Consider the following 24,986-nt stretch of genomic DNA (forward strand, 5'->3'; position numbering starts at 1 on the left):
AGAGAAGAGCGCCCTGCCAATCATAAATACAGCAGGGAAGCTGAGGAGGCAGATGGGAAATACATGGCGGGGGGGAATCCATCATATCCACAAGGGAGATTTGCGTGACAGTAAATGGAATTGGAAATCAGGAAGAAATGAGCCATTTCAATATTTAAGGTTTAAATCTAGAAATCAGGGGTTCTAGTTTTGGGTACCACAAGTTCCCCTTGTGGCTTGTGCAGACAAAGAGAGGATCAGAGTCTTGAGCTCTTCCTCTGCCTGTAACCAGGTTTTTAAAAACAGGGATCCTCCAGGTCCCACATCCTGGAGTTCTGCCTACAGTTTGGGAAATAGCTGATTGCCACTTCCTTTGAAAAGACAGTTTTGTGGTATCACTTCATCAATCCCATCCATCACATTAAGAATTTACTGAACAGTGAAGTAGTTACTAAATTTTACTGAGTTTACTAAGTTACTAGTTACTAAGGTTCTTGATAAATGACTATCAGACTTTGAAAACCTGGTATCACTGGATCTTGTTCAACAATTTTGTTAAATTAACATTAACTAAAAAAGTTTTTAAATTGGATTTTGAATAAATGTGCAATTAATTGTTAGTTTTGAATTTTACTGTTACTATCTTCCTTCTGTCGTGCAAACCGCCCAGTCACATGACCCCCAGCCATACCCACAAAGCCACGCCCACAGAACCAGTAGTAAAAAAAATTGAATTCCACCACTGGATGGGGGGCACTGAGGATCAGTTTGTAGCACCAAGGGGGCAGTGGACTAAAAAGGTTTGGGAACCATTTTTATTTAAATGTCTTTACACATTAAAATATTCCATACTGCTCATCAACACTGTCTACTTCACTTTCTTTTCTTTCACCATTTTTTAAAAAAATCTGATTTTCATATAAGCATGATGAGAAATTGGATTTAACAGATTAATTTTACATTGTAATAATGAATGCTTGAGAGACTCTTAGTGCAAACATCAATTAGTTTTTCACCTACTGCAAGTGAAATGCAGTTTATAAATTTCCAATTTGACAATATTTGGTATTATTTCCAAAGACTTGTAAACAAAATTGCCAGAACAGATGGTGCAGAATATTTGCATGTAAATTTTTTCATCTACAAGATGTTCAAAGGAGCTTTTTCCAGCATTGTTTAAACCTGAATAATGCTGACTTGCTTGTACCATTCCTAGCTGTTTAAATAGAAGCTCCTTGTCTTCTCTTGAAATCTCTCTCTCTCTCTCTCTCTCTCTCTCTCTCTCTCTCTCTCTCTCTCACACACACACACACACACACACACACACACACACACACACACATTCAGGTCTATTCCCGTGTAAGATTGAGGTTGTCTTGGCAATGTTTTGGCGAGGTCCCACTCGCCATCCTCAGGCTGGCGTTCTCGGCTCCGTGCTTGTGCGAGTAAGAGTAATCTTACATGGGAAAAGACCCAAAGATTTATAGAGAGACGGCAGCTCCGACCACGCAAAAGCACGAAGCTGAAAACACTAGTCTGAAGATGGCGAGTGAGACCTCGCTGAAATGTTGCCAAGACAATCTCAATACAAGACCAGCATATATATACACACACACACACTCCTGGAAGCACGAAGCCTGAAGATGATGAATGAGACTTCGTCGAAACGTCGCCAAGACACTTCCAATTTTACGCGGGAGAAAATCCGAATAACCAAAGACAGACAGACAGACAGACAGACAGACAGACAGACATACATATATATAAATTGACAACAGCGATTTGGAAAGGAGGATTAGAAAAGTTTGTTATTAAATATTATGGATGTTTAGCTAGAATAGGACATAAGGATTCAGTGTTATTGGAGGATTTTAGAAATAAGGGTAACATGTATAAATATTTGAGTTAAAATACTTGAGTTAATATGAATTATGCTTGATGACTGTGGAAGATGCACGAAAATCTTTTGTAATCAACTGATACACTTTCTACAGTATGTAAAGAAGGAAGATTTTATGTGTTGTGTTTGTTTTGAAAATAAAAATAAATTCTATTAAAAAAAAACTTTGGTCCCTGAAGTCTACATGCCAGGAGAGATACATACTATGATCTCTCCTTTCTCTTGAGAAATTTCTCAGTCACTATCCACCTTCTGGTCACTGATCCCCACTTTAATGCCATGCCTGCTCCTTTAGGTATATCTAGCTCACCATGTCCTTACCAGAACTGTTTTCTCTACAATAAATATCATATTGTAATGATGGCCCATCCAAAAGGTATTACAACCTGATTGTTATGTTGGCCACACATATCCCTGCACTCACCTGATCACATTTTGAGTGCTTGGCAACCAGTTCACCTTTACACCTTTTTACAGAGTACCTTCAAACATGACAGTGATTTTTGATGTTTATTGCCAGTTTCTGGCATTTATTTCTGATTTATATCAAAAAACCATCCATTGTGTAATGGATTCACTTAATGACTATGGCAATTTCTTAATGATTGCCACGTTCATTGACAGCTGAAAAAAATATCACAAAGTCAGGTCCAGTCATGTCGTGACCCACTTAATATCCACAATGACTTAATGACCACAGAGACTTAATGATTACATAATTCCAGGCTCATTGTGGTTGTAAGTTAAGGACTACTTGTGGTAGCTAGGTACTTGCATCATGCATTCTCCTTTTCTAAATACAGAGGGGAAATGGCTCATCGTCCAATTATTTTGTACTTCCTACATCTTTCACATTTTCTTATACAATCTTAGGATAATTTCTCAAAGACTTTGCTGTTAATAATACTGAAAGCTAGTGAATTATGAAAACAATATTGAAAAATATTATGTTTTGTAAAACGTCATATCTTTTTCATTGGATATCAGCAGTAGATAATAACAACAGCATTGCTTTTATTTCTTTTACAATTGTTTTAACTCAACAGTACAAAGAATTCTCTGGGAATTGTATACAGTGTAAATATTTTTACATGCTGTGCAAATCCCTTCTTCTTTTTCTATTTCTTTGGGACAATTTATGTCCTTCAATTATTGTATTATAAAATTTTGAATATTATTCCACCTGAATTTAGTTATGTTCATTTACACTCCAATTATAAAAGGTAAAACTCCTGAACTTTGAGTATTAGTACATACACTGAAAGGGGACTGAAAGTTTATGAAATAATTCCTTCTTAATTTTTGACTGGATGAATTAAAAAAAAATCCTGTAACTCCTTCATTTTTGCATTTCAAACTTTCTTATCTGATCTTCTGTAGAACAGAGTTTTTAGAAGCATAGTTTCTGTTTCCAAAACCACCGTATTCAGTTTAAAGCCCTAATGATCCAGTTTGACATGCAAAGCCTTCAAATCCACTGCCGGAGGAATTTGTGGTAAAATTTAGGTCTTCTCTATCCCTATCTGCTAAAACCCAATTTCCATATACAGAGATTACTTTTGTATTCAGGTCAAAAATGTGATCAGATTTAGATGTAACCTTAGAAGTTTTATCTTCCTCCCTCCCTCCTTTTAATGGATTTTAAAACTATATTACCTGGTGAAGAGTTGTTAGAAGTTCAAAAGCTAGGAAGCGGTTTTGAAAACCCTAAAAACTCTAAAATCCTATCAAAAAGTAACAAATAAAAAAGACAGGATGCCCTCAAGCACCAACTGCATTGAGGGTTGTGCACCACTCTCAAATTGTCTTATTAGTTGACAGAGCCAGGCCTTAATCCTTGCCTATCTCTTCTAGAGCCCTGTTGTTTGTACCATTTTCTACAGAACTGTTACCTCTCTACACTACTCTACACTACTATGAGCCAAGGTGGCGCAGTGGTTAAATGCAGCACTGCAGGCTACTGCTAGATCAGCAGGTCAGCGGTTCAAATCTCACCGGCTCAGGGTTGACTCAGCCTTCCATCCTTCCGAGGTGGGTAAAATGAGGACCCAGATTGTTGGGGGCAATATGCTGACTCTCTGTAAACCGCTTAGAGAGGCCTGAAAGGCCTATGAAGCGGTATATAAGTCTACTGCTATTGCTATTGCTATTGCTATTGCTACTCCAGTCAATGTTTTGTTATTGTGCACATTTACATACTATCATAGAAAAACTATTAAAATAAATTACTTTATTTATCAAAACAAGGCTGATTAAAAAATAGCAGTCAGATAAATATAAATAAAACTGGCTAATAGGGAGGGAACAATTCAACTCAACTCTAAATAACACATTTTGAATTTGGTTCAACCTAATCCAATGTTTTTTTGAATCTTTCCCTTTGAAATAAATGATTTTTCAAAGTCCTAAATGAGTACCAAAACCAAAATTATAGCAGAAAAAGCAGATGGAATATTAATTAAATTAATATGTCTTAGTACCTGAATGATGCTAATTTTAGCCTTTTTCTGGTCTTTCTGATCCCTGATTCCTTTAGTATGTAAATTATTACTATTATATAATTTCATACAGAACAGTTTTATAGAGAATTGAATATGCCAATGAAAGGGAGGGGGAGATGCAGATAAATATATAATTAAAGGAATACATCTTTTTCCAACATGAGGGTGACTGAAATATGGCAAGAAACTATGACAGAGATCAAATTGAACTTTTTAAGAGAAAGGGGAGCTGTCCAGATAGACAAAAGTGATACACTTTTCAACTTTGGAGGTCACATTTGATGCATTCAGTAAACAATGCTTAATAGAAACAATTGGTAGATTTAGAATTTTCTTGGTTTTTATGAAATCACCTAATTTTCAAGATATGCTTAAGCATCTTCACTGTATTTCCCCAACTAATCAAATTGCCTCTTGTCATGAAGAGGGAGTGAAATTTCTGGTTAGTTTGTATTTCAATTTTTGTTACCTTATGTTTTATTCTGATTTAATAAGCAATTGTATTATAAATAATTATGTATATAAAATGCATAAATAAAGAAAATAAAGGAAAAGAAAAGCAGTGCATTCACAGACATTAGATTACCCTCTTCTACCAAGTAGATCCACAGGACCAGAACCAATGACTTTTATACAGAGGCTGGAGGGAGAAGGAGAGGAGTCCCTTTGGAATACAATAAATAATGGACAGTAATTCCCTATAATTTTTATTTTAAAATAGAAAAGAGAGAATGCATTAGAATAAAATAAGTGAAAAAGAATGTGAAAAGCATAAATTGGATGAGAGAAAATAAGCAGAAAAGTGAGACAGACAGAATGGGAGAGAAAGTAAGTGAAAAAGGTGGATAGGTGGTTGCAGTGCCTAATTTATGGGAAGAGTGAGAAGTTCCTGATAAAAACGGAACTTGATTTTTTCCTCATTCATCCTCTTCTCGCCCCGTGGCATGAACTAGGTCTTAACAGATGGTACGCCCATGACAAACCTCAGTTTTTCCAACAGCCCCAGTTATACCTCACATTAGAAAGAGCAATTGGTAGATGGCTTTTTCCCACTTCCAAGAAATGCACAAATTGTTTTGCCCAATTTTAAAGTACTCAGGACTCGCCAGGTGTTGGCCAGAGCAGAATAGAGATCAACTGTTGGAACAGAGCAAATCATGCTGGCAGATTGTAGGGCTATCTCACAGTCTGGAAGGGAGGAAGCTAAACCCATATTCTGAATATGTCCCAATATTGGCTGTATGCTACACTAAAATGGCCTTTTTAGAAGTAAATTTAAACATATTAAGTTGGAATTTTCTCAGCCATAAAGTGTGGGATTATAGCCTAAAACACTGTTTGTATCATTCAGTAATTCACTGCTATGGTTTAAAAAAAAGCCTTGTTAGTTTTATCTACATAAAGTTGATAAGGTATATAAAGTATCTGCAGCTGAATTTGCATTTAAATTATTTGTTTGTATAATATAATGTTTTTGTGAGGAAATTAATTTTCATGGTTCTTTTATCATGGCCTAACTAAACATTATCATAAATCTATTTTTTTTCCTATGGCTGATCTATCAAGCGATAAATGCTTAGAAAGAGGAAAAACTCATTTGTTTCTGTACTAATTGTTATATATTAACAGTTCTATACTTCATTATGAAAGGCATTTATTTATCAAAGCTCAGAATGTAGAAATCAAATACTAAGAACTATATTTTAAAAATTGAAGCAGATATAATCATTTTCTCAATTAGTAGGCAATGAAGATGTCTAATGGATTCAGAACACAGGCAAAATTCAACTTATATTACTGTCAAAACTCCAGTTTACTTACAGACTAGCTGTGCGGAGATAGCAATAGGCCCTCAATGGAATTACTAAAATATAAAGTATATACTATATAAAGCAAGAAATAAACTATCTGATTTATTTTGTTTAACATGGTTTAACAACTCATAGAATCACAATACTGGCATTTGGTTATCTTTGTGCTACAAACACCATATCAAAAGTACCATTTTATTTATTTTTAAATATTGTATCGATAATCTTAATATTTTGAATATATTTCTTGCATTCATATATACCACCCTCTCCTGTCCATATATACCTCTTGTAACCCTGATGGCGAACCTATGGCATGTGTGCCTGAAGTGGCACATGGAGCCATGTCACCTGGCATGTGCGGTGTCACCCATTCCTCTTCCAGGTTTCTGGCGTGCATGCGTGCACAATGATCATCTGGCCTTCGTTCAGGCGGCAGTGCTGAAAACTGGAAGAGCTGGCCTTCCACTTTCAGCATGTGCACTGGCTAGCTGATTGTCATGTGTGCATGTGCGCTAGATATCAGAAGATTATCTGGACGGTGCGCATGCCGGAAACTGGAAGTTCATTTTCCAATGCATGCATGCCCCCTGGGCAGCTCCTCTTCTAGGTTATGGCCCCAACACGCATGCACTCACACTCCCTTTTTGGCACTCAGTGCCGAATAGTTTCACCATCACTGTCTTATAACATTCCCTTTCAGAATAAGCAATGTTATGAAAAAAACAGAAAATAAATAAATAAAAAGCAAAAGGAAATAAAAGCATGGAATAAGATAAAGCAGGGGTGTCAATCTTGACTTCATTGAGGGATGCAGCAGGGTTGTGTTTCACCTCAGAGGGCTGGTGTGGTTGTGGCCAGAGTGGGTGTGGCCAGCTCAATGTCACTCATGTCAGGGGCGCCTGTGGCAGCCCACATGCGGCCCTCCTAAGCTCCCTTTTCACTGGCAGAGGATTGTAGGAGGCCGTTGCATCCAGAAACAGAGTTTGGGAGCCCATTTTCCCTGGCAGAGGCAATGCAGGACGGTTTTTAACCGTTTCCAGTATTGTCCTACAGGCCAGATCTAAGTACCCCACGGATCAGATCTGGCCCGTGAGCCTTAAGTTTGACACCTCTGAGATAAAGGAAAGGAGGGACAGAAAACATAGTTATGGCTAGTTTATACCAATACAATACACATGCCATTAATCCATCCAATGCCTTTTGTTCTTTTAAACTATCGGGTCACTGCTATTGAATAACTCATCAATCCATCCAACAATGACTTTCCATTCAACAATGACTTTCCTCTTCTTACCCTTCCTTTTAATCAATTCCTTCCAATATTTGTTTTGCAGTTCAGTTTTTATTCATTAATTCTGTATATCCAAACCACTCCAACATATTACTTTTCCACTAGTCTCTCATTTTTGTATTCAGTTCATATTCATTGAGTCTCAGTCTATCATTTCTTGGCTTGTTTCTCACAACAAACTACATATTACTCACTGCTTTTGTACCAGTACTGTTTACCACTTTTCTTTTAATAGATGTTACCAGGATATACAAATCAGAGGTGGGTTCCTACTGGTTCAGCCCAGATCGGCCAAACCAGTATGGTTTGCCGCCTGGGTCACTGGAACCGGCAGCAACCCAGGCCTGTCACACCTCTGAATTGGTTCCCCGGTCGGCACAGCATGCCCCACCCCCCATTTTTTAATATTCTGCACATGGGCAGACCTATTTATGGGCAACTGCTCATGCGTGAAGAGTGTGTGTCAGGTGCACACGCAAGCCATATGAGCCAGCAATAATCCACCCACCCCTGTATACAAATAGAGCTTTATGTTCTAGTTTTTCATCATATATGCATAAGTTATAATTGTTCCCTCTTTTTCTCTATCAAACAACCCTAGTCTTTGATACATGTATTTTTAAATGCATATGCCTTGTTATATCATATCATATCATATCATATCATCACTTGTAGAAAATAATGCATGCACATATATGTTCCCAACCAACATACTTCTAATATCATCATGAATATGCTTGTCCATAAATACAAACACATCACACATCTTTCCCTTATCCCATATTCATGGAATAAGATTTCATACAATGAATATATCAGATATAATATTTGTAATATACTAAAGAAATTGCAGTTTCATATTTTAAAACTTCAATAGTTGTATTACATAACCTCTACACCTATAGCCTTAACCATTTTCAACCTTCTGCTAAGTATTCTTTCTTTTTCATCAATGATTTTTCTCGGATACTTACATTTTTATTCCTCATTTGTATCCCAATTCAATTCAGGTCTATTTTTTTATATACAGTATCATCATAATGTTGTTGGAAGAAATGTCCTTCTGGGTTCAGCTCCAAGTGGGGGGAAAGACACTGGAGGCATGGAGGCTGTTTAGAAAGATGGTTTAATGTTTAATGGTGGACAGGACCACATGGCTTGAGGTCCTTGGATAAAAGGTGATCACATGCTTCCAGGTGTTGGGTGAAGAAGAAGAAGGGTCAAGGGTGGGCCTTGCAGGGCTTTTTATAATCTCTTCGGCCCCACCTATCTGTTTCCTGTTCATGTGTAAGAAATGTATTCTGATTGGTTGTCAGACTCACATGGGGCCATGCAGGGGCAACTCTGTAGGCTGAGTCCAGGTTTGGTTGAATTCTCAGATGCCATGTGGTGAGTTGGGTAAAAGGCCAATATTATCATGCCTTAATCCCATCCCCCTGGAGCTGAAGGGGAGAACTCTTTATTATGTAAAGGGACTAGCTTGGCGTGTCCTTAATGACCCATTGACAAAAAAGTGGGGCGGCAGGAAGCTGCAGGAAGTTTCTCTTTAAAACGTTTCTCCTTTTTCACATCCAGGGAAACATAATATTCTGCCTTTTCAATATTTCCTAGGATATTTCATTTTTCTGAGAGTGGGCTGGGTGATAACTTCCTACAACGTCTATACAGATGTTTAAAGTACTGATTCCCTCATTCTTTGGTTCTTGCTTGGTTCTTGCTCTTCTCATCCACACAGGGACGACAACCTTGTTAGCATCTATCTGTGCCGGTCTCTTCATTTTAAGGATTGTTCCTTTTTCATTGCTTCCTGGCCTTTTTTTTTTTCTTTGATGCTTTTTTAGATGTTTGTATACATGGCCGCCTTTATGCTCTTTTCCATTGTTATCTCATGTAACACTAACACAGATCCTTTGTTTTGTTTTTGTAACCCCATTGTAACCTCATTGTGCCAATAATACTCTGATAATAGAGTACAGCAAAGCCAGCGGGTTCTTCCCTTATTCCTTTGTTTCATTGTGATTCCATAGAAACAAAAGTCCAAGGAATAAAGAACTGAAAGAACTGGTCCATGGAAACAAATAAGTAGGAATCTTTTGAAACTTTGCAGCTGTGTTCCAATGTGGTTGCACAGAAACTTACACAATAAAAGCTGGGGAAAGGATCCAATAGGCACAGGGTTCAAAAAAAGGACCCTTTGCACTACCTTGGCAAAACCTGAAAGAATGCCCACTGCATGTATGGACGGAACAGAGGCAAAGGAAATACAGAGGCAAAAGACTTTATTAAACTCCACAGTCTTTATAGACCATATAAACCAGCCTGCTTTCAAATGAAAAGTGATTTTAAAATATTTTTATATATTTACTTGCATCCCAAGCAGCTAAAATTGTCATGTTGTTGTCATGAGATACACAGTCTTATTTGTAAATTTAGTCACAATTGACATGGCTATTATATTAATTATAATCTCTCCCAAATTACCTTCTCTTTCAAAGAAATCTGAATCTGAAAATATTTGGCAAAGGAGATAAACATTTATATATTTAACCAGACTTTTATAATAACTAATTGATAAGGATTCCTCCTTGCTTTTTATTTAATTAGGTTGCCTTTTGTATTCATTAAGGCTGCAAGCTAATAACCACTTAATTGGGAGAAAGCCTAACTGAACTCACTAAAATTTATTTTTTGACAAGGGATATTCAGATCTAGAGTTATATGTTAGAGATATTTACTTAATTAATTTTTTGTATCTTACTTTATTTTAAATTTTGATCCATTGTAATTTTTGTGGCATTGTGTATGTGTGTGTATGGTGAACTGACAAATTATGAAAATGTAATAAATGTAATTTCTAAAATTATAAGAAATATAAACTGAAGCAGAAAAAGGTTACTAGATTTTATATTTGAGAGATCAGGTTTTTTACCCCAATGTTCAACTTACTAGTATCTCAAGAAACTCTGACATCAGCACATCCATTCTTTTCATGTCAAAGTCAGTATAATTGCTTTAAACCTGTTCTGTTTGCCTCTTCATTTGCTTCTACCCTGATCAATAGAGGTTCTGTATGCTATATTATAAACCTGAAAATGGGCTTATTACCCTAGAAAATGTTTCCAAGTCAGGCAGTTCCCTTGTGTAAAGATAGATCGAGACTATTTTCTTATGGAAATGGGTTTATTTTTAAAGCAAACCCATAGTATTCATTCACAAATGAGTTGTGTGTATCGATTTATTCTTACAGTTTCATGTGTCACATCATACCAGCAGCAATTTTAGTAGAGGAGAGTGTTCTTATTTTCAGTTTATGTACTGATGAACTGAACTTCAGTAACTGAAGGTATGATATAAAATATTCTTTTCACTATTTTGCAAATGATGGTCTAAAGTAATAAAATAATGCTAATAGGGAAGGAAAATAAATCTCAAAGGTGAATGTTTATAAAAACTACTTAACTGAGCTGAAAAAATCTAGATGACCACAACTGAGGGAGTTTCTTGTACCTCTTTGTTGCAATCTAGTCGTCCACATATTTGCAGCCCAGTTGCAATATTAGAATGATCTTTTTAAAGATTCAAATATCAGAGTTTTTATAAATGTGTTGTGGCCCAGCAGGAGCCGTTGGAGCTGCCACCAGACTCCGACAGCGAGGAGCCCTATGAGTCAGCTCTGGAAGATGTGGAGGACCCTAGACAGGGTTCCGATTCCGAGCAGGGAGCAGAGAGGCTGGTTGGCCACCAGGAGGTGCCTGAGGCCTGGAACAGCGGTGAGAACCAAAGGAGGCGTGCTCCCGACGTCGAGCCTTGGAGTAGTAGGGAGGAGACAAGGGAGTGTGATCCTGATGTCATGCATTGGAGCAGTGGGGAGGAGACAAGGGAGTTGGTCCTGGATGCCCAGCAACGGAGGGTTAATAGGCGTAAAGAACAGTTAAGCAGTTACAGGAGATAATTGAACTCAGCTGGTGGTAATTAGGCTCCTCTCAAGACTATAAAAGGAATGGCTTTCCACACGCTCATCGCAGGAGTCAACGTATTTACTAGAGCTGGAGATGTTATGATGGCTCTTGGCAGGCTGAATTGTTGCCAAGGTCAGTCTATGCTGGATTGCTGCCAAAATCTAGTCTGTGCTGGATTGCTGCCAAGGTCTAGTCTGTTTGTTAATAAATCTTTGAAGTATCTTTGTCTCGGCGTGCTTTGGTATAGGACGAGTGGAGTCAGAACATAAATGTATGTGTTTATGCATATCTTTTCCTTTTTTTAAGAAAAACATGAATACAAATTACTTCCTGGTTTATTCAAAATTACATACAAAAGTAATTACAAAGTGGATAAAGCAAACAAGAGGAAGTTTGAGAAATCAAGGGTCACATATATAAAACAGATGTCGAGATACTGGAAAGAGAAGAAACATGGATGATCGGGGGGGCAGGCGGGCTGGAGGCTAAAACATATGAAGAATAGTTGCAGGATTTGGTTATGTTATCTAGGCTAGTGAAAAGAAGAACTAGGAGTGACATGATAGTAGTGTTCCAACATTTGAAGTGTGCCACAAAGAAGAAGGGATAATCTATTTACTAAAGCACCAGAAGGCAGGACAAGAAGCAATGAATGGAAACTAATCAAAGAGAGAAGCAACCTTCAACTAAGGAGAAATTTTCTGACACTGAGAATAATTAACCAGTGGTCTGGCTTGCCTTCAGAAGTTATGCATGCTCCATCACTGGAGGTTTTTAAGAAGAGATTTGAAAACCATCTGTCCAGAATGATAGAGGTTCTCCTGTTTGTACAAGAGATTGGAGTAGAAGACATTCAAGGTCCCTTCCAACTTGGTTATTCTGTTAAAATTGAGATGTTAGAGAAATATGAGAGAATCCAGAATCTTCCAAAAACCCTCCCAGCACACACTGGGGACAACACTGATTCAATCTAGGCAGCGGTAGATGGAAGAGTCAATTATTAGAGAGACATCATAAATCAGTCTGGCCAGTAATTAGCAAGAACAGATGGGGGAGAGCTGGACTGGAGGAGGAAGAAAGATAAAAGCAGCAAAGGCATAGGAGTTAAAGAGAATGCAGTGGAAAGAATCTCAGACAGCAAGATTAATGACTACAGAGAAATTTAAAAACAAACCTTGCAACAGGACAGTGAAGGGGACAGAGTGGGAGAGAGGGAGAATAAACAAACATATATAACAAGAGTCTCAAGGCAGGTAGCTCAAAGAAAAACCAGAGCCACTAGGGCATTGTACCTCTGAATTGGGATGAGGAAGATCATTGATGCTAGATAGCTGGTGGCTACCTTCTGAGAAATGTTGCCGATAGAACAGTTGTAATCAAACTATAAGGAGAACCAAACAGTTTGCCCTGAAACCTATGAGTAAAAAGAAGTAGGAAAGTAATAGCTTTCAGCTTTCCCTGGATTAAACAACCAGGAAACACTCCACTCTTTGGAAATGTGCCCTTGATATTTAATACCAATCCTATGCTTCCGGTCTCTGTATTCTGGAGTCATTGAACCTTAGGTGGCCCTGGTTTCCAGGTGCTGCTATTTAAAATTAGGTTAGCAATAATGCTTCCTCTTTTATAATTTAACCCTTGATGAGTTGGTAAATTGGTATGTTATTATCAAGACTTGGTGGAATACAGGAGGGAAAGGATGCTCTCTTGAAAACATCACCAGCTAGGTTCCAGGGTATACAGCATTTTCATGTTGTCGTCATCTGACATATCACAACTTTCCCTCCCTTTCTCTAAAATGGGGGTGGGCATGGCCAGAGTGTGACGCATCTGGCCCATGGGCCGTGAGTTTGACATCCCTGGTATACGGTATCACTAGGCAGATACTTATGACTTTCATGCCCACTGCTTTAATTGTTTAATTTAAAATTATTATATTCTTGAGGAAGAAGTGGCATGGCCTTGGAGGATGTTATTCTTAGTGCCTTGTAATGGATAGATCACATTCTGCTAGACTTGTGGTTCTCTGTGACTATTCATTCACTGCAGATAGGAAGAGAAAGTTTGATCACTCTTCTCTAGGTAGACTGTTCTGACCCCCTCCTCCGTCCAGTAAAGAATGCCGAGACAAGCTTAACTGGAATTTCACAGCACTTTATTAGCAAGAAACCAAAATCTTGGTGGCTGAAAGCCAAGAATAACAAACAGATAAGAACCTTGGCAGCAACTCAGACTTTGACAGATAACAGCTTCTCCAGCATTAGGAATGACATTGAATCCTGCAAAACCAGGCTCCTCCCAGTCTCTCTTCAAATACTATCTTGAGAGGAGCCTAATTACAATCACCTGGGTCCAATTATCTTTGGTAACTGCGTAGCTACTCTCTACATTGATCTGTCTGGCGTTGCCGGGCATCTAGGAACAACTCCCTTGTCTCCTCCCCACTGCTCCAATGCATGATGTCCGGATCACACTCCCTTGTCTCCTCCCCACTGGTCCAAGGCTCAGGCGCCTCCTGATGGCCAACCAATCTCTCTGCACCCTTCTCGGAGTTGGCGCCCTGTCCATGGTCCTCCACATCCTCCAGAACCGACTCATAGGGCCCCTCACTGTCGGAGTCTGGTGGCAGCTCCAACGGCTCCTGTTGGGCTACAACAGTGGACCCTGTAAGATTTCAGAGGAAGCTTGAGGATAATTCTGATTCCTGGCTCATGTTCAATTGAGGCCTTAATTACTGCTTGGAATTAGTGGCCATGAGAGGTTTTGGATTGGATTGCACCTGTGCAGATTCTTGCTTTTGATAGACCCCTCTGGTTTTTGGAAATGGTCTAGGTCCTAGGAGGCAAAATGCCAGAAAAGGTGCCTAAAATGCTGCTTGTGGAAGATAAGAAGTGTATTTTATTAAGCACAGAAAAAATATTCTAAGCATATATTTGATATATTGATATGTACAATGTAACCTAGTAAGACTGAGGGACTATGAGTTTTGAGTTCTCTATGAACGGAAGAATTTTAATTGGTTCTGGGTGGGCTTGGGCTCCTCCACTCACAGCATCTGCACCATTTTTCAATCCTCCTGGGCAAATGATTCCTGCTTGAAGCATGTTGTAAGCATAACTTTTGTACAACATCATCTTGCATCTTTCTGGAAGATGCAGCTCTACCCATTGTGTCAAATGCCTTGGTTGCCTCTTAATTGGAATTCTACAATTCATTCTACATGGGGCTTCCCTTGAAGCTATCCAGAAGATGAAAATGGTCCAAAACATTGAAGTGAATGCACATGACGCCACTAACTCATAGTAGGCTTCCAGATACAATTCAAGGTACAGTCCTGGTTATTACCTATAAAGCCCTATACAGGTAGTCCTTGAGTTAAGACCACAATTGAGCCCAAAATTTATGTTGCTAAGTGAAACATTTGTTAAGTGAAATTACCTTATTTTATGACTTTTCTTGCCACAGTTGTTAAGTGAATCATTGCATTTGTTAAGTGAATCTGGATTCCCCATTGACTTTGCTTGTCAGAAGATCACAAAAGGGGATCACATGACTCTGGGACACTGCAACGGTCATAAATATGAACTAGTTGCCAAGCACCTGAATTTTGATCAAGCTACAATGGTAGTAAGTGTGAAAAATAATTATAAGTTGACTTTCTTCAGTGCTGTTGTAACTTTGAACAGTCACTGTTGTGGCTCAGCAAGAGTCTTTGGAGCTGCCACCAGACTCCAACAGCGAGGGGCCCTCTGAGTCGGCTCTGGAGGATGTGGAGGACCCTGGACAGGGTTCCGACTCCAAGCAGGGCACAGAAAGGCTGGTTGGCCACCAGGAGGCGCCTGAGCCTTGGACCACTGGGGAGGAAACAAGGGAATGTAATCAGGCTGTCATGCATTGGAGCAGTGGGGAGGAGCCAAGGGAGTTGTTCCTGGATGCCTTGCAACGAAGAGCTAATAGGCGTAAGGAACAGTTGCACAGTTACAGGAGATAATTGCACTCAGCTGGTGATAATTAGGCTCCTCTCAAGACTATAAAATGAATGATTGTGCACACACCCTTTTGCAGGAGTCAACGTATTCACTTGAGCTGGAGAACTCTCGTGGCTATCTTGGCAGGCTGGATTGCTGCCAAGGTTAGTCTGTGCTGGATTGATGCCAAGGCTTGGACTGTGCTGGATTGCTGCCACCACCTTGTCTGTGCTGGATGCTGCCAAGGGCCTGTCTGTGTGTTAATAAATCCTGGAAGTATCTTTGTCTCGGCGTGCTTTGGTGTAGGACGGGGGGGTCAGAACAAGTCACTAAATGAACTGTTGTATGTTGAGGACTACCTGTATAGCACAGGGCTAGGTTATTTGCAGGACTGCCTCTTCACAGTTATTTCTGCCCTGGATTAGGAATTGGGCAGCCAAATAAATAAGAATTGCTGTCGATTCTTGAAGCAAAAATCCTCAGCCTGTGGAAGATGCATTTTGGTCTGAAATGCTGTGAAATAAAGTGGATTGATAACCACCAGAAGAGTGTGATAAGGAGCTTCCAAACTTTTTTGTGAAAGGTGGTTGTTCTGAAAGAGATAGAAGATGTGTCAGCAAAAGAATCCAACCTAACAGAGAACTCCACCACTGGTGGAGTTCTGTAAATGCAAGAGGCTAGTCATTTATGTCTCATCCCCTGCTAGAGTTTTTTTTTTTTTAAATCTCATTTCAGCCAATGGGAAGGAAATAATTCCTGATCAGATGTGTGAGAAAATGCTTTTCTATTCCATTAGTTCTTGACTTATGACCACAACTGAGCCTAACATTTCCATTGCTAAGCAAGACAGTTGTTAAATGATTTGTGCCCTATTTAATTAACTTTTTGTCATAGCTGTTAAGTGAATCATTACAGTTGTTAAATGAATCATTTGGTTGTTAAGCAATCTGACTTCCTTCATTGACTTTGCTTGTCAGATTCCAGCTGGGAAGGTTATAAATAGAGTTCACATTTCAACTGTCATAAATGTATGTCAGTAGATAAGTGCCCAAATTTTGAGCTCGGGACCATGAGGATTTTGCAATGGTTGTAAGTGTGAAAAGAGGTAATAAGTCACTTTTTCAGTGCTGTTATAACTTTTAACAGTTATTAAACGAATGGTTGTAAGTTGAGGATTACCTATAGCGCCATCTGCAGGTACTTGGGGCAAGGTGGCAGGCTGAATTCAATAGTGTTGCAATACATGCCTGCAGTGTTACTTCATACCTTTCTCAAGTGTGTGGTGATGTGTGCCACAAAAATGTGAAGGTTTTGCTTTGTTACAGCACTGTAACACAACTTTTATGAAAATGATAATTTTTTGTGAATCCTGGTTTCTTCCGCTCTGAATTTTTCAGGGTTAAACCTGAAAAAATGTGTTGGTGCTGACAAAGCAGTAGAACTCTGAAGTCACCCACTCATGTAGTGACTGTCTGGGCCCAGTCTGAGAGGAGGGCCTATAGAAAGTTCCCTCCCCTTGTGAGATACATAAGGCCTGAGTGGAATGGCAGACCTTATTAATAGCCCACCTAATGGAAGGCTTTTGGTCCAGAAGGATGTTGAACCCTCACAGTGCTGCAATTGGCAGAGATTGTGTTGCAATCTACTTTGGGTTCTATGTTTTTGCGGTACATTTTTATTTTTTATACTGGTTTGAATATAGTTAGCTATTAAGCTTTTGTTTTCTGTATATATGTTCCAGAATTCTTCGAGATTGGGGAAGGTGATAAGTACGTTCAATAAATAAATGTTTACTAAATAAATTCTACTGCATACAAGGGACCATATTTCCTGACTAAGAATGTTTAGTATTACATTGTCATGAAAGGCCCTTCAAATGCAACATGTTAGCAAGCATTGATTACTACTGTAAGATTTGACAAGTTTGTATCCTTATTACTATTCCCCTTCACTACTTATATGGAAAACATCCCTGTTTTCCATTTTAATCCTAATACGAAACAATGGAACAATTTCTTTAGCAAAATATTTGTCTAATTGTCTTCAGATTAAAGCTGGAATTAGCTAGGATGTTTACAATTCTACAAAAACAAAGTTTATTTAGATTTTAAATTAAGTATAACGTATTATCACAGTTTTAGCCATTTTATGCCTAGCTGGTTTATGCAGAAAACAGCAGAAGTTGGAAACAAAATTAAAAAGATCTGGTGCCAAAAACTGGGCTGAAATTGGCCCACCAGGTTTGATACTGATTATCACAGTAGTCTACCTATTTTTTTTAAAAAAAAAAACATTTATTGCTTCTATTGATTTATGTCCTATATTTTTTCCCCAGATAGCAATCAAAGGTCATCCAGGCAGACATCATCAATGTTATTTGATTCTTAATTTAAATTTGAAAACAATCCCTTTTTTGCAAATAAGCTGTTTATTTGGCACCAAACAAATAGAAGGCAACTCCAGATTGTTCTCATCATGATGGTCCCATGCTGTAGAATTAATGATAAAACTGATCCAAACTGGCCACATTCTTTTGTTTGTTTTCTCTAACGCACCAGGTATCCCTTGTAAACAGGGAGTGAAGGAAAGAGAGGGAATAGAAAATTCTGCTACATAGCTCATGTCACCGCTGAAGATGAGAGGAGATAAAAATATCACACTGATGGCTTAAAACAGAAAACATGGTCTCTTGCATGCAGTAAAATTTGGTACCGTTCTGATGTATTTGCCAGAATTCTCAATTGGCTACAGTAGCAGGAAATCCTGGCTGTCATGATTCCAACATACCTGTGGGATACTTGGGGAAGGACACTCTAAAATTATTTAGCTGCATCACTATCAAACTTTACAGTGCCTGTGTGAGAGAGAGATTGATGGTGAGTGAGTGTTAGAGATCTTGCAGATATGTTTGAAAGTCTGTAAAAATTCCTATTATGGAGTAAGCTAAATACGGGTAATCCTTGACTTACAACAGTTGCTTTAGTCACTGTTCAAAGTTACAACAGCACTGAAGAAAGGGACTTATGCCTGTTTTTCACACTTACAAAAGTCACAGCATCCCCATAGTCACATGATCAAAATTTAGGTGCTTGGCAACTGGTTCATATTTATGACAGTAGCAGTATCTGGGAATCCTGTGATCACCTTTTGTGATCTTCTGATTATCAAAAGTGAATTTGGCTTCCCCATTAACTAACAACCATGTTACTAACAACTGCAATGAGACACTTAACAACTGTGGCAAGAAAGGTCGTAAAATGGGGCAACACTCACTTAACAACTATCTCACTTAGCAACATACATTTTGGGCTCAATTGTGGGCGTTAGTTATTGCATTCTATTCAGATAGTTTCATAAATTATACTTCTTAATCAATGTTTTTAGCTGATAATATTTGCAAGAAAATATTTGACTGAGAAAGAAAACTATCTTGTTTTGACTGTGGGTGATCAACTGAGCCTCAAGGTGGTTTAGCAAGAAAGCAATAATATAATTTGCCCCAGTAAGCCCATAGATTTTAAACATGAAAATTCATTGCTTGCTTTATCCAACCCCTCCAGCAAATTTAAGATGTATGTGTTTTTTGTATTAAATGTCTCAATAGCAAATGTTTGTGTAGCTAGTAATTAATCAGTTGCCCTATTCTAAATATGTGACATTTAAGTGCTGAAGAAACCATTTCTGTAAACAAATGCAAAATAGGGTGTTTTTTCCTCTTTGTATGCAAATTTATATAACAAACAATAATGGAAACTTCATCTGCATTTCATAAGAAACATAGGGGTGGGGAAAATCAAACCATATGCCTGTGATGCATCTAAATCATTCATTTGTGAAAGTCATTGAATCCATTCCTGTACATCCAGCTGTTAACTTTCCATTAGGGACTGTAGTGTCTTTGCAAATTACAGATACACTGAATCATCCTTGTGTCACAGTCAGGCCAGGGAAACAAAGAAAGCCAGGCTACTCCCAGTGTGTCCATGTTTTGTGGTGACTAAAGTCCATCTGCCATGTGGATTGTCATTGCTTGGAAGATGGGAAAGATGTCTCTTTCAAGATGCCATTTAAGCATTTAATGTCATGAATGACAGAGGTTATTCCAGGGTCCAGGTTTTAATACTTAAAATGATTCGGGTAGTTCAGTCAAGCTTGCTTTTATGTTTCAGATATTGAATAATAATTTCTGAAATAAAGTATAATGTATTTTTAAGTGCCATATAAATTTACCTAGTAGACATGGATGTAGTTGTTACACTACTACTCTGTGACTGCTTGAGGGCTTCAAATCATGTGTAGCATGGTTAGAAAGCTTTGTAGCTTCTCATACAAAATAGAAAGATCTACGACAAGTAGAGGTGCAGCTATATCCAAAAGTGGCAGGGATGAAATGTTTTATCCATATATCCAAAGGCTCAGTCTGAGAGCCTATTAAAGCATAATCTTAAACAGAAGAGGAAGTTCTATTCATACTTAATTAATGTGAATCTATCCTTCAGAGTTCTTAGCTGAATGTACAAATGGTAAGGAGACTAAAAGATGGGTTAGTTAGAATCCAGAGATATTGGGAACAGGATGTTCTAAAATATTGCTCCATCATAAACATGTTGTCAAGTATCTGCATTTCAAATCAATGCTTTAACTTGTCTATGGCCAATGGCGCTTAAAATAAAATTGCACTTCATTCCTGGTAACTGTATACATGTAATTTTTTTGGTGGAAGAAAATTACTGCATTTTATTACAATCCTGAAATGTTTAAGAATTGCATCATCCACGAGCTAACTAAGGTTGACCCTACTTAGCTTCTAATTCCAGGTACTACCATCTGCCGTGGGGAATGGAGCTTGCATTCAGATAAATCGTGGAAGTCTGCAATTGTAAAAGCATACTGCCTTAGTGGCCCCTGGAGGTTTCCCATCAAACTAATTAACAGCCCTGGCCAGCTTTTTTAGCCTTTTTTAGATTCAGCCAATTGGCTAGTTTTCGTCTCTCTGTCAATTAGACCAAAATTTCACTGAATAAAAGTACTCCCCCCCCCATCTTTCCTTCTTTACATACTACTTGGATTCAGTCTTGTTTTCTGTGCAACATGTTCAGATATAAATTTGCAAAGTACCCCTCTTTGGGCAGCATCTTGATTCACTGTTTGGAAAAGAGAAGGAAAGAAGTTGCACTAAAGCAGAAGGCAACAATATGACAGCTTTTTTTCCAGGTCCACATGTGAGATTGGAGAGCAATACAGTAAGACATATTATATATTTATGTCTAAAAAGGTTGTGGAAGAAAAAAAAACAATTTACTGGCAGTCTGAAGGAAATTAATTTATGGCTATTGTTCTTGCAGAACTATATATTCCCTTATCATACTTGGGGGTAGTTTTTTTAAAAAATTATTATTATTGTTAAACAGCACAAACCATCACATATCACAGAAAGCAATCTGAACATTCTCCATCATAATTTTAAGTCTGTCTATTGTGAGAAGACTTAAGATTATGTTCCTTTAAGACCAAGGGAAACATGTTGGTACTTGCAGGCCAAGTGAAGCTAAAGTTGTTACTTAGCTAGGCAAGATTGATTTATTCCTTTTTATTTGACCTGCCAGAAATAAATTCAGATATTGTCTATACTGATATCAGTAAATGTCTGTTCATAGAGGACTGTGTCATGTTATCTACTATCTAAATTATGCAATAGATTTTAACAATGTTTCTTGATTATTAAATAGGTGAAATTATTAGAGGTCTAAAAAGGGAATATGCACATTCTCTAGGAAATTATTCCATTTGTATAATGTATACTCTAGACAGAATATTGTAAGGAATATAAATCCTCAGAAACAGCTTACACTTTTCACTAAATTATATGTGGGATAATGCCAACTACTTATTTCCCCCATGTTAGCATTTTCCTCTGTACCGCTTTCTTTAATCTTGATTTACTTGAATGTTCCTCTACTGCCTTCTGAGCAAGTAATACACATTGTGAATTGATACATTGCTATATTATTCCTATCAACCAGTGAGTATATGAACATCAAAGATGTACTTGGTCTAATATGGAGGCTGGCAGAAACATTTCCTTTCAATATCTTTTCTTATCCATTGAAAAATATGAACTGTCTTCTCCCACATTGCAAATAGGTAATTAATTTCATGTATCTTGCCTAAAGGTTGAAGGATTATCTTGTTGTAATGATGGGTGGTAATTACTTCATAACTGCTATGACAACCATGGTCTGCTCAATGTGTTAGAGGTCCAGAACATGCAGCTGGTCACACAAAGAATTAAAATGTCTATTGTAATAAAAATGCATAAAATGCTTAAGCATATTAGCAACTGCACTGAATGTGGTGAACCATGAAAATCATACTTTCATTATCAAGTGAAAGAACAAAAGTGATAAAAGAGCAAGATGAGAAAAAATTTCTAGGCACTAAAATAGAGTTATTCTTGGTTTATTAAATTATTCCTCCCTCCTGTTTTTTCCCCAGTGATAAAAGTTTCCAGGAAACTAATTATACCCTAGATATTGCTTCGTATGTGATAGTTTCCCCTTCCACAAAGTTTCCCCTTCCCATATCAGTAATATAAGATTCAGTAATATGAATAGAGGGCTTTTGTCTAAGGTGCAAAGCACAGCTCCACAAAACAGTCCTTTCAGCAGTTCCAAGAAGGCTCCGCACCCATTTGCACTACTTGGGTGATCGTGAGGACACACAAAAACCTCCAAGTGGCCTCAATGACTCTCTAAAAGAATGCAAATGATCAGCTGTCTGCAAGGACATTCCATTCCCCACCATCCAGTCAGAGCTGAATAAGCTTATTGGATGAGAATCAAAATGTCTTCAAAGAAAAATAAGAAAGTCCAGTTGACGCTTGAAAAAGCACCTTTGGGACAACCATGACCTAGATGACGGACAAATCGTATTCACAATGTGTTAATATTCCTACCTTTCATAGAGGAATTTTCCTATGAGAATTTTTTTGTTTCTGCTTGTTAGAAGGAAGAGATTAGAGCCTGGTCTTATACAGTTTTAACACATAAAAAGGAGAAATGTGTTCCACTTAATCTTGTTAAGTTATCTTACAAGGCACAACCCTGCCCTTAATGTGCTCAATTCATGCTAGTCTCTTTGAGGGAACAATACAATGTTACCCTCTGTCTCATTTAAGAAAGAAGAGGCCATAATTCTAATATAGCTGGCAGCTTTTATGCTTCAAGGTCCCTGTAATTCCGTTGGCTTTTCTAATAGGGTTATATTTCACAGATGTTGAATATACCCTTTATGCTTGTGTTGTTCCACAGAGAACATATAGATCAGAATAATGTTGTTTATTGTATAAAGTATGCGGCTGGTGTTGCCCATTCTTTTCAGAACATTATTGTACTGAGATTTGAATAAGTACAGCATTCCACCATGTTGAAAGATATAAATGAAATGAAGATCACTAGTATTCAGATCCAAAGGTGCCATCCATTGATAGTGTTCATTGCCATAGTGCACTTCAGATCTGAATACTATGAATCGCATATATTTTATATGGTTTTAAAATTTAATATTTAGTGGGACAGATAAAATGATGATTCAAGAATGTGAAATTGCAGGAAAAAAAGATTTGCTCTTCAGACTTTGAATAATTACAAAGTAATTATGATCTGTGCTTAAACATTTGAAATACAAGCACTGTAAAATATATGTGTAGCTCTGGAAAAAGTTTTAAATTATTATGAGAAATTCAATGTAAAATTTATTCAGTACAGAAGGATGTATACATAGAAATAGGGTTGAAAAATATCTATTGAATAACTGCAGATCACAGGGATTTCTGTCAATTTTATGCACTATATTGCATTTTGTTATGCCATATGAAATAAATAAACAAGAATTTCTGATTCTCCTGATGCCTGCTAGTTGCCCTTTGTGTATAAATAATTGCTCCCTACTGAAGAGGTCCAAGGGATGCTAGACAGGTTAGGAATAATATACGGCCACCAGTTTCCAGGAAGTGGATTCACAGAATGTCCTCATAGAGAAACTTCTAAGTCAGCAGCATGTACTTGACTAACATGAGAGATTAACAAGGAGGATTATTTATTTATGATTATTTATTTCATTTATATGCCACCCAACAGGCTGCCCAAAGGGACTCCGGGTTGCTTACAATTAATAAAAATATGCATATAACATGATTATAAATTATATAAATTATAAATTAATATAATAAAAAGTAATGGAAATTATAAATTCTTATCAATGTAAGAACAACTAAAATTACAAATACACACAGACAGACAGACAGACAGACACACACACACACACACATCCTGAAAAAGGATGAAACAAATGGAGCTTTTCTATTAGTTTCAAAATAGACATGAATAATCACTGCCATACAGTCATGAACTGTGATGCTCGTGGCAAATTTGTACTCCTGCTTGAAAACAAGTTAATAGATACTTTCAGGTACTGCAGCCTTGTACTGGTGCTTGAGGATACATGGACTGGTACAATAAATGGTCACACTTCAGCTCATGTGAATGAATGGAGATTTATTAGGCCAAAGAAATGAGGTTCCTCAACAGGAAGCTAAGAGAAGAAGCAACCATCCATAAAAAGGAAATTCAAACAAAAGAGAAATCCCAGTGGATGAGAATGTCAACTAGAAACAAGTAAATGTAGAATGCATTCTGCACTGCTGGAACTCTGCAACACTGAACTTTAAGTAAAGATCTCCATCTAATTGAAGGGTGAGTGAAGAAAAAGAAGTACAGCTGAACAGGAAACCGGATGATATATTCTGAAGGCCAGTGAGAATGCAGCTTTACACAGCAGAAAGAAGAAACATATTGTGGTAGTTGGGAATTAATTAATAGAAGGAATTCAATACATACAGACTGGATCTATCTGCTTGTGAAGTGTGCTGCCTGCCAAGAGCATGGATCAGGAATAGTATAACTAATTTATTGAAAATTCTATCTTCTTGCTACACTGTGCATGGAAAAACAATGCTGCCAAAATAATGTCAAGCATCTCACCATGGATGTTGATGATTTAGCAAGAAAACTCACTTGGGTGGACTTGTATAGTGTTTTTGTTCATGAAACAAAAGTGGGAAGTGAAAGAATATTGCAGGTGGAATGACTAGCTGTACAAATAGTACTGACAGCAGAAATTCTATTTCTGAGACCACTGCATGTATGATGCACTGCTGGGATATGGTTGCACTCATAAGGACTGGTAAAAAATAGCTTGAACATCACAATTTCTAGATGGCATTTAATTGAATCCTGACATAATAGGTGATGAAATTGTTAAAATGAGAGATATACAATCATGTATTATAGGAGGAGATAAAATGTTGCTGTAATTAGGCTTATTAAACTAGTCAATAAAACATTAAGGAGAACATTGACTCATAAATTTCATGGCATTGTTGTATAATATTAGAGCATGGCAAATATACAAGATAAGCTCAGAGTATTAAAGAAAGATAAATATGATTTCATAGATAATAATGACAACAAGGATACAGTTTGTTCAAAAGCAATAGAAGTCATAAGAAGAAAGA

This window comes from Thamnophis elegans, chromosome 7 (assembly GCF_009769535.1).
Source record: "Thamnophis elegans isolate rThaEle1 chromosome 7, rThaEle1.pri, whole genome shotgun sequence".
Classification (NCBI taxonomy): Eukaryota; Metazoa; Chordata; class Lepidosauria; order Squamata; family Colubridae; genus Thamnophis; species Thamnophis elegans.